The following is a 10,398-nucleotide window of genomic DNA, read 5'->3' on the forward strand; positions in this document are numbered from 1 at the left end:
CGACGACCGTGTCGCAAAATGGCGTTCGCTGGAGGGAAGGACGCGCTGAGGAGGCCTACCGCGAGTATGACAAATTCATGTTTGGAACGTGAAAACGCGACGGCGGTAACGAATCCGTTTTACATTCGCATTTAAGGAGCTTAAACGTCGCAAGCGCGAGCTCTCCGTATTGAACGCTAATATACTAATGACGGAATCAAGTCCGGGGAGGGAATATTGACCGTGCCGGAGCGTTCGCTGACGAAGCACTATACGTTTCGACAGTAATCATTAGGACAATTCACCTGCCGTTTTCTCATCACCGCAGAGAAGCGCAAGAAAGGAAGAAAGGAAGAACTATTCTCCGGAGTTTCTTCTTCGGCAAGAAACATCACCCTCATACGTAATTTTCCGATAACCCAGTACGAATCCCCAAGGTGGAGAAATGGATTTATAATTCGTATCGCTGAAACAATTATATACGAATCGTTTCTCTCCGCGTCTTTCGAGACAGCGACCATTCCCGGGGGAGCAAAAAAGATCGGCGCTCCCCGAGTCGAAACTTTGGCTTTATGTTAAACCTCTAGAGAAGAAGCACCAAGATCGATATACCATCTTGCTTTTAGGCCCTAAAACCTTCTTGACGAGGTATAATTAAAATTCATGTGTATGGACGCAAAGCAAAAAGTTTTCTCTACAAAAATGTATGATAGTTGTATGAACGTTTTTACGTGTTTCCTTGCAAATAACTTTTCTCCAAGATGTTTGTAAATGGATGCTGCCAGAAACTAGGCCTCAAAACTGACATACTACTCTAGATGTCTCTATAGGAAAATATCAAGACATACAAAAAAATAAAAGTATTGAAATTACGTTATTTTGTAAATTCATAATATATCCTTACTTGATATGTGTTTATCTTAAAAAGTAACGAGTAAATCTACACCTGCAACATTCGCAAATAATAATCATAAAGCAATCGATAATATATTATACTTTGTTAATAATGACGACTTTTAATTGGGATCTAAAATGAACGCAGGTGATCGTTTATAAGAAATAAGGCGACTACTCTCGAGTTAAGAGCGTCCAGGTAGCGTGAAAACTTCAACTCGGGTCCTCGCGCGTTCCGTCGTACGGCACGGTTATTTACGCACACGAGAATTTCATGCAAAAGAGCGGTGGGAAAAGGGGAGAAGCAAACAAAGAGCAGAACCCGATCGTGCGGAATACAAATACGGTAAAGTCGGGGCGGACAGACGAGCTGCACGCCTTACGATCGCGAAGAAACGGGAGCGCGAAAGTGCAGCGATGCAATCAACGTAAACTGGCGGAGGTGCGTCGTCCGGCGCGACGCGATCGCCCCATCCGCTTTCCCGGCGGCTCGCATCTTCCGCGAGAGAGAACGAAACGAGAAAACCCTTAACAACCTGATACGATACGTAATTCCGCGATACGAAAAGTTCTGCCGCGATGCGCGTCCTCCTATCGACTCCGAGATCTCCGATAACGCCGCGAGGCGCGACCGTGCATTCTCGCTCGCCCGCCCGCTGCAATCTCGCTCGTGTTACTTTTGTGGGATTCGCGCTCGTCACCGGCGACGATACCGAATCCATATCGCGGATCTCGAGGCCCGCGAGTTATCACCGGTCGGGGAATGATAATAAATGCGAGGACGAGTCGGCGCAACGTAAAGAGACGCGAGGGCAACGATGGGCCGAGCATCCCTGCCTCCTCCTCTCCCCTGCCCCCCTTGTTGGATTTATGAATACCGCCGGGTGTAAAGGGACCGTGCCCGCTTCCTGGTTGTAAAGGGAGATATATGTACCTTATGGGACACCGTACATTAAACTGAGAAACAGCCTCTGGCTGTACGTTCGTACATGTGATATTCGTGCGTGCGTACCTGTATAAACGTGCTCGTGTGTGTGTGTGTGTATCGGTAAATTGAGTAGGGATACATTACGCGCACTTATACGTAGCAACGAGTTGGAGTATACTTTGATAGCTCTTGATAGCGGTGCGTGACGGGAGACATGACGGGCGGCATTGCGATGACGTGTAATCGAGATTTCGATACCGCGCATCTACGCGGTGATATTTCGCCGATAACGCGCGCGGTACCCGGTATTTCACGCACACCCGGGGTGAAATCTATTAATTACCCTGGTTTTTTCCCGATCCCTCGGGAAGTCAACTGCAAATTATCCCGGAAAGCCCCGCGAATGAAGCGAGCGGATAGCGGAGATAATTCAAAGATAATACCAAGAATACGCGGGCCCCGTGTACATGCGGAATATAATTAGCGGATGTGAAGCGCCTACAAAAATTACGTTTGCACGAAGACACACGAACGCGCGCGAGCGAGCGAATATAAATGGCGGTGGCTCGCGCGAACGCGAGGAGCACATTTTCTACGTACTCCGGTGCGCTCCTCGACGCGCTTTCCCGGCTCTCCTCTCTCCTTCTCCTACCCCCTACCTCCTCTCTCCTATCACGGTACCCGGTAATAAGCGTGAATTTAGACGCAGAGGCGAATCGCACACGTAGCAGTTTATCAGGCGTGATTAAGCTCGTGACTGCGAGAATGCGGCATTGTCGGTAACAGTATCGTCTGCCTCTCGTTTGAACGCGGGCCGATACGCCAGATACATTTTATCGTTCTTTATCACGCGCGGCATGGGTTTTAATTAAAATTCACAAGCCGGCCTTACACCGCCGCTGAAGCACTGAGCGAACGCATTTCGAATTCGCCCGACGGCCGAGTAATAAAACGCGCAATATACACCGTGCGAGACGGCGCCCTTTGAGGAAGCTGACGAGAATTTAAGTATAATTCCACGGTCAGATAAGCATCGCGCGATATCATGGCAGTGTGAAATTTTCGCCAGCACTTATGGGATATTTGACGACAGGCGCTACGTCATTATCAGCGAGCGCTGTCCCGTTCTCTCGTTCGGCAGCCAGACGTTTAATGAAGCGAGTAAATATATGTGTACGTGTGTGTGTGTGTGTGTGAAGACTATCATACATTCGTATTTCGTCACCTTCAGCGAAGCGGCACGAATATTTCATTAATCTCACGAGCAGTTGCGTGAATCTTGAATCGCTTACTTTCACAGAGAAATTATAGTTATGTTTTCGGCCTCGATCCTTTTAATGATATTAACCACAAGACAGTAACAATATACATGCAAAGTTATCACTGACACTCTACGGTAAAAAGAATTTGGTGTAAAAAACGGTCCGCTGAAATTTGGTTACCTTAACGTGGAGAGAGAGAGGAGGAGAGATTGCGCCGACAATTGTTGGATTCGGGCAATTTGACAAGTGTGTCGAATCGATCGCAAATGTCACTTTGTAGATACATCTTTTTTCACTTGACCGTATAACGCGAGAATTCTTGGCACACGCGCTTTCCTCGCTTCTGACGTCATTAAACAGGGACAGTCGTAGCGAGTAGTCGGGAGCTTTAGGTAAGTCAAAGCAGCATTAAAATTTCGACTCGGGATTCTGTGGATTTTCGCGCTTGCACAGCGCACGTTCGGGCGAGATATATTACTCGCATTAAGTCGCCTCCGTCCGTGCTCAGTCTCGACGACAGATTCTTCGCCGAGAAGATGTCGACGGTAGCTGTTCGTCGTCGTTGCGCGTCCCTTTCACTTCCAGCGTGAAATATCCCCGTAATTGAACCCGTCCCGACCGATATCCCGGCGATGTTCATCTCTATTTAAACGAGGTACAAACGCCCGGGTTTATCTATTCGCGCCGTCAAAGCCCGGCCGGTGAAAAAGCTCTTTAACCGTTCGATTCTCCCGCGCGAACTCGCCCCGGCGCGTAATTCCCCATTATCAATCAGTTATATTTCTTCCGCTATTTTTAATCTCGCTCTTTCATAGTCGCCGACGAGAACGGCGCTTTTACGAGGAATAACGCCGAAAGAGAGACGGCCGGGAATTGTTAACGTGCCGCGGCAGAATATCCGCATAAACGTCGGGCCGGTCGCGTCGTAAAACTCGGAAAATCCTCGCGCACACGGGTGGGCCTTTTGATATTCTGCGTGATCGACTGCACATCCACCGCATACAGCAGCGGGTCGGAGCGAATTCCACGCCGGCGGACATGGGGAGGGGGGAGAGCGCAGAGGAGAAGGGGGGAAGGGGCGGCGGTTTTTCGCGAGGCGATCGACGCGAGAGACCGGAACTTTGGCACTCTTCCTGAATGCCGATGAAACAGATGCAATTTCGCGCGTACACGCGAGGAGGAATCGGGCAGATTGGACAGAGGGAGAGAGAGAGAGAGAGAGTTGGCGATGCAGGAGCCAAAAAAAAAGAAGACGGGTGCTCGACCTAATTCGAGGACGGTTTCTACACGTCGTTATCCCGTAGTTGTGTGTCGCGCGCATGACCCCCGTCGAGAGGTCTTTCGCGAGTTTAGCGACCTGCGAGCGGTTTAGTAACGCGAGTACACCGGGACACACGCGAGGTAGCACACGAAGCGCGAGGAGAGTTGCCGCGCGGATACGAGACGCGCATGATCAAGACGCGCGTTCTCAGCGGATTGGACGGCACTTGCGGCGGGCGCAAACTTGGAACGCGCGCGAACACGAAGTTTCCGACGTCACCGCAGCGCAGAGACGCGCGGGGACCGAAACACCCTGGTGTAAATTGCCGACGGGGTCCTTTAAAGTTCCTCTCCTTCACCTACTCCTCCCACCTTCTCTTGTTCCTTCCACCGTCTTCTACCGTCGATGGATTAATTCTTCGGATATTTTCAAGATGAATTCGCACGCACGTGACGGTGAGTCGCGCACGTGTCTATGAAATTTCAGGTATTATTTCAATTATCGTTTCCCGCGCCGATATCCATACGCAAGTTGCGCTCGAAACGTGCCACCAGAGCCGCAATTGTTTGTTCCCTCGGTAAACGTTTTAATTGGATATCCCGATTTTTTATATTTGTTCATGTTCGATATAATATTTATTTCCGATTTGAGTTTATTTTACCTATGATTCCATTTTTTTATATTTTCGCATAATCTCATCAAATTCGACGCGCGAATACTGCTATTTTTTTTTATTTGATATTCTTCGATAGCGTTTATTTCTCTCTCTCTCTCTCTCTCTCTTTCTCTCTCTCGACATGCGATTTAATTTTTATGTTGCGTTTCTCTTTGCGGAATTTTTCATTTAAACGGACGCTTAAATTAACGTCAAGAAACGCGGGAGTGCATTTCGTTAAGTCGCACGTTGTATGTATGTGTAAGGTACTAACGACAGTTCCGCCGCGCTTCAAGAACAAATTGAGCAACGGGAACATTTGTGAAGCATATCCATGTACGAACGAGTGGTGGTGACTACAGTCGACGCGAATGCATTCGCAGCCGTGATTAATGCCAATCAAGGGGCGATTTCGCGTTCTGAATTCGGGATCCGGTTAACGCCAGGAATCAATAGACCCGCAAACCGAACCGATTAAGGATGCACGAGCGAGTAGAACCGCAAATCTAGAAATGCAGTGTGGGTGTTTCGGTCTGAATAGAGGATAACTAGGATTCCATAGCTAGTTACACCGTTTTACATTCCGCAGTACGCCGCAATCCCGCGCCGTCTTACTGACCGAGAGTGTCGTGGCGCAAAAATTCGGGCGAGATCGATACAACGGCGAATCGCTCCATCAATTATCGATTAGCGCCTCGCCATCGGAATACAGCCGAAGCGCGAAACATACACTCACCGACACAATTTTTATTTCACGCGCCATACTTTTCGTAGTGAAAATGTGTGCACAAATACCGCCTTTCAAAACCACAAAAAAAATATTAATATCAATTCAAAACGTATATTCTCGTACATATAAGCGAAGATATATAATTTTACATGAAGATAAATCTTGCTTTTGTACATGAAGAAATTCCATATATAGTTCCATTAAAAATATATTTATATTGCTCAAGAACAATTTTCATTAAGTGAGGAGGAAAAATATTTGATAGAAAGAACGATATCTTCAAACTGAGAATTGTATCAGTTTGAAAATATCGTTCTTTCTATCTAGTATTTTTTCTTCTTAATTCATAAAAATTATTTTTGAATAACAAAAATATGATATTTTTAGTGGTATTATACTGAATCCCTTCATGAAAGGCCAATTTTGTCTTTATATAAGATTAGATTTCATATAAGATTATTATATTATTCACACATGTAAGATTATATCATAAAATTATATTCTTGCATATACATGGGATTACGAGTCTTAAATTGATATTAACTTTTTTTCCTCGCAGCTTTCAATCCATCACTGTTCAGCTTTAACAATTCTTTAAAATACAATTCGTTAATTTCTTTCTTAAATATTTGTTTTAGATATTACTAATATCGCACGGGATTCGAATCCAATAAAAAAAAATTAAGTAAAATATGTAAAATAAGAAATTTATGTTTGCAAAATAATCCTCAAATGTTGTAAATTAATCCAGGGATGACATAATTTCAAACGAAATTTCGGCAAATTGGTTGCGAAATTTATAACGGATTTTCGCGAGAGGCGAAATAAGCTCAGCATGTTCGCCGTTTTTCTTCGATTTAAGATAACAGGGGATCCGTGATTGCATTACTAGTGCGACCAGAAAAAGACAGAAGCCGATATATGAGCGTGTTGTCTCACCGGAATACACCTTTGTTGGTCCTCACCCTCGGCCTACATCGCGACAATGCAGCTTCGTACTTCAATAAATGTTTTGGAAAGATTCCCTACACAACATAAACACGTGCGACAATATTAACGCAGCGAGTCCAATTTTTTGTATACTCCCTACTATCGCGACCCACGTTTATTCTCTCTAGAAAATCGGCAAAGCCACGGAAAAACCATGGGAATCATGCGTGCAACGAATTGAACGGTCTTCAGACTCATTAAGAGCGCTTGTTACGCAACGATTCACCGCGCACGCACACACACACACACACACACATCCACAACGATTCGTGATCCTTGATAAACGTCGCGTGTGTAGCGATACTTGTCTCCGTTTAATAAGATCAACATCGAACACCCATCGAAGAACACCGTCGGTTTTTCTATATCTCTCTTTCTCTTATTCGGCCTCGGAATCGATTCCGTCAGTTAGCGGTCTATGAATAGCGCAAAATCCGGATTAAGAAACGGATCGAACGACCCCGCGGAGGGGACGGCAAAGTAGCGTGGCGTTGCCCGGGGGACGACGCATTTCTCCGGTAAAATATATAAAAGGTCGCGAACGAGGTCACCCATATGCCGAGCGGGAGTAAAAGGGCCCTTTAAACCTTCGCACGCCCAACCTGAGAGAGAAAAAGAGAGAGAGAGAGAGCATATTCATGCCTTATTAAAACAAATAGCGCCTTTAATCCTGCGGCGAGGACATCGCGCACGCGTCTTGTTATTCAATAAACAGGACGTCTATAGTGGCCACCGAATGTCCTTCACCTTACAATTTTTTGGTCACACGGAAAAATTAGAATATTTTCGGTCTCAATTATATCCTTCTTTTGATTTTAGTCACAAAAATAGTGTGCGATATGCATATGAGGTCATTATGACTGACACTGTACACTGTATTGTTTTCCTATATTTATTAATTTGCCCTTACCGCAAAATAATTGGTAAATTCAACAAAATAATCTAGCAAATGACAATTAGTACTTTTAACAAGTCTTTTTGCTATCTATTAGTGACTAACAGGTTTTGCTGCGACAGCATAAAATTTGCTGTACCAGCAACATTATTTTTCTCCGTGTAGTAACACTTGCTGGAGAAATGGTCCTCCTGACTATAATTCTTTCCCTCTTGTGTATAGTCATGGGATTACAGTTACAAATATCAAATATTTTTCTCTCGGTGTGATTTAAAATGTACGATAAGTAAACATCTAGCTCCCGGATAACTGATGATAAAAACTACACAAAGCTCCTAATGAATTGAATTTTCGCACAAAAGCATATCCTTCGGTTACAACTTCAAATAGACTATATTTTAATAAATTCCTGCTTCACGAAAGTTTTATACGGAGAAAAAATATTAGTTAAATCAACGGGACGATGAATAAATGCATTTTAGTCGAAGGAAATGGAAAATTTCTGGCTCTCATGAACCAAAAAATTTGGTTCTTAGAGCGAGAAATTCCATTTCTTTCAACGGAAGCACGTTTTCGTTCGTCGTCGTGTTAATCCAATCGTTCTTTTCTTTCTATATTCAAAGAAAAAGATTTCTTAGGATTTAGTAAAATTTCTTTAATTAAAACAAATGTGTCTTTTGGAATAAAATAAACGAACGTTTGATGCAATAAACATGATTGTTTGATTTTTCAAACAATAAATATCTTTACGTCAAATAATTTGTATATTTTATATTTTCATCTAAAAGTGACAATAGTTGTTACAAGCACTAAATTATTTGAAGGAAGTAACAATATGTTAGAAAAATGTTACAGAACTTTTTTCTCTCTTTCAGTTGGACGATATTTAACATATAATGAAATAAATTGTTCTTATTGAAAACAAAATATTATATTCCTTTTAAATAATACTGTCTTTGCCGTGAAAAAGGTAATTTATTCTATCGTAATAACAATATTTTCATAGAGACAAGATCATACTTGATATTAAATTACATTGTTTCTATTAAACAAGCCCAAATCAAACAAAAACACGTGCAGGTCCAAATCCAAAGAAACCTTTTTTTCTCCGTGCAGCCGTAAAGAAATGGAATATTAAATATTGCGAAGACGTGACAAACGACATCGTCGTTCGGCACCGTCGCTGGAGGAAAGTCACCTTTAAACCGACCAAGGTTAGGAGGGCATTCGTTCTGTGATACCCTCTGGGGACAGGTGTGTCGCGCTAAGACACCGGCGACTCGGGTGAAGCGCTGTTATTATTGATAGTTAACGTTACGGCTCTCTTTCCACGATCATATTCTCAGGTGGAATTTCAGCGGGACCTAGACTCCTCCGAGAACAAGCGTCGGGTTCCTTTAAGCTGCAAGCTCGAGAAAACACGACTGTCGGCTTAAATTAGGAGCGCGAGTTCTCGACAAAGCTACGGGATAGTGAGCAAAGAGGTTTCCTTAATTTTCCCTTATCATCTCTTATCTGCGCCCGGAACATCATGTGAGTTTACGAGCGCCCGTTCCCGTTGCTCGCTTTGACCGCTTGTGCTTAGTAATACAGGGTAGATTTCGCTTGGACTTTGTTCTCTAATCTCAAAGAAAGATCCCAGGAACGAATGAAGTGCTCGCGCTTTCCGCAAGCTGTCTATTTGCGGCAGAAAAAATCACCTTCGCGCCGGGCCACGTCAACCAACGATGAGGACGAAGCGTGGATCGAAGTGTCGATCGGCCGGCGCGTAAAATCGCGTTTCCTAACGAGAGCGGTACTTTCGCGGCAGGTTCTCTCACGAATGACGAAGACGAATGAAGAACGGAGCGCAGGATGAAAAATCGCGGCGAAAACCGTCGCCCGTACACAATGGACTGTGTAACAAGGGCTTGCGGCGTGCGCCAATGTTGACTGAAGTACGGGGGGAGAAATCAACAAATTGGATTATCGATTTTTCGCGATCGTGTTCGGCAGCGTAACGATGTTACACCGAAGAGAATTAGCGAAACTCCGTTTCCGAGTACCTCGCTCCGGAAAATGTGCGGGCGTTGAAGGCGCTCTCGCCTGGAAATTCTGCAAATTCGCGCGCGACGGCCGGTGGAACGGACGACGCGCGGTGATCGACAATCGAAGGGACTCACCGTGATTATCCCGAGTCGCACTGGTTCCCCCGCAGGCGCTCTCCTCCGCGACCGCTCGTTCCTCTAGCTTCTCGACGGCTCCCGAATCCTCCCTTTATCACTCCGGGATGTGTCGTTCGGCTGCTCTGGGTCTACGCGTCCTGGAGCACTCGCAGCGGTTTCCCCTCGCACATCGTCGCCCTCCTCTCCTGCTGCTCCTCCTCTTCCCCCGTCAGCTCCTCCCGTAAAAATCGGAGAATCCAAGAGCGGAGAGTCCGGATCGTTTTCGCAGCCGATCCTCCTGACGGGATTGGACGGTCTCTTCCTTCCCGACCGGCACTCGGGATTCCGTTCGAAGGGACGAACCCTCGTCGAATCGGCTCGCGACGGGTGAGAGACAGAAAGATAACGAGAGAAGGAAGAGAGAGAGAGAGAGAGAGAGAAAGGGAGCGTGGATCTCGAAAGCTCCGCTTCACACGGAGCGCAGTGGAGAACTGAGCGAAGTGCCGGCCGGTCGAGCTGCCAGGCGGGCTTTTCCGAGCGGCTTAACCAATCGCGACTTCTCTCTCGCCCCCACGTATCTCTCTCGCGCGCTCTCTCCTTCGCTCCCTCACCTGCTCGTGCGCTCCACCTCCCCCCTCCGCTCGTCCTCCTCCTCCCGAC

General features: G+C 45.7%; 1 protein-coding gene across 1 annotated transcript in view; it reads right to left on the reverse strand.

Annotated features, from left to right (window-relative positions):
• The window catches only part of LOC106747031 (mucin-5AC), a 58,191-nt gene extending 47,993 nt beyond the window's left edge, over window positions 1-10,198 (reverse strand). Inside the window, exon 1 of the mRNA XM_014624268.1 lies at window positions 9,757-10,198. The gene's annotated coding sequence lies outside the window, so the exon portion shown is untranslated. The remainder of the gene's footprint in view (window positions 1-9,756) is intronic.
• Window positions 10,199-10,398: the final 200 nt, after the last annotated feature.

Source organism: Dinoponera quadriceps, unplaced genomic scaffold (genome assembly GCF_001313825.1).
Source record: "Dinoponera quadriceps isolate SergipeBrazil2010 unplaced genomic scaffold, ASM131382v1 scaffold2099, whole genome shotgun sequence".
In the NCBI taxonomy this organism is placed as follows: Eukaryota; Metazoa; Arthropoda; class Insecta; order Hymenoptera; family Formicidae; genus Dinoponera; species Dinoponera quadriceps.